Below are 1,037 nucleotides of genomic sequence, written 5' to 3'. Positions count from 1 at the left end.
GTATGAAACATTTCCTGAATGATAAAAGAAAATATACAGAATATATGTCAACAAATATGTGCTAGAAAAAATAATTAATATAAGCTAAGATGTTGATCAAAGCACAAAAGCATATTATATATTACAGTTTCCAATAAAAATGTATAATAAGATCAGATGAAGGCACATATATAAACAAAAATACTTAAAAACGATCACAAAAAAAACTAACACAAACATACACATAAAATTATTTAAATACACATTCAGTAATTCCATATGAGAAGGTGTGTATATGACATCAACTTAAAATGTAAATAAGTAAAACATTCAAGTAAACACTAATACATAATCAATATATTTTTAACTTCAAAAGTTTGTATTATATAATAGAATACAAAACATAATTATTTAAAAAAAATCTTTTTTTTGTTTATAACATTCATTTTTATCATGTAGAAGAATCAGTAGTACTTCACAACTATAGATTGTCTTAGAGGCAAAAAATTGAAATCTATTTTGTATTCTAAAAAAGAACAGATGAACAAAATTTTATTATTACAATAAATACTTGATTCCACTGTAGAAGAACAAAAAGCCTAATTGCAAAATAAAATGACATGAGTCCAACACACACAAACATGAAGCCTATGTTGAGTTAATTACATATATTTTGAACCTATTGAATAATCAATAATACTACACAACTCTAAATTTCACAAAATTAAAATTTATTTTGTATTCTACAAAAGAATAGAGGAACAAACTTTTCTCATTACAACAAATATTTTGATTCTAGTCTAAAAGCAAAAAATTCATAATTATAAAAACAAACAATTTCAGTTCAAATCACAAAAACATGAAGCCTATGTCAAAATCAAACAAAGAAGAACAATAAAAAAAGTAATACTAAAATTTATTAAGTTGAATGCATAAATTAGAGACTTAATTAACATAACGATCTTCAAATCAATAAAAAACGAAGAAAATAAGAAGGAAAAGACGTGAAGAACAAAGATTTTGAGCTGTGATCAAAAATTTGATCTCGATTCGATGAA

This window comes from Apium graveolens, chromosome 9 (genome assembly GCF_009905375.1).
Source record: "Apium graveolens cultivar Ventura chromosome 9, ASM990537v1, whole genome shotgun sequence".
Taxonomy (NCBI): Eukaryota; Viridiplantae; Streptophyta; class Magnoliopsida; order Apiales; family Apiaceae; genus Apium; species Apium graveolens.
This window is presented reverse-complemented; position numbering follows the sequence as displayed.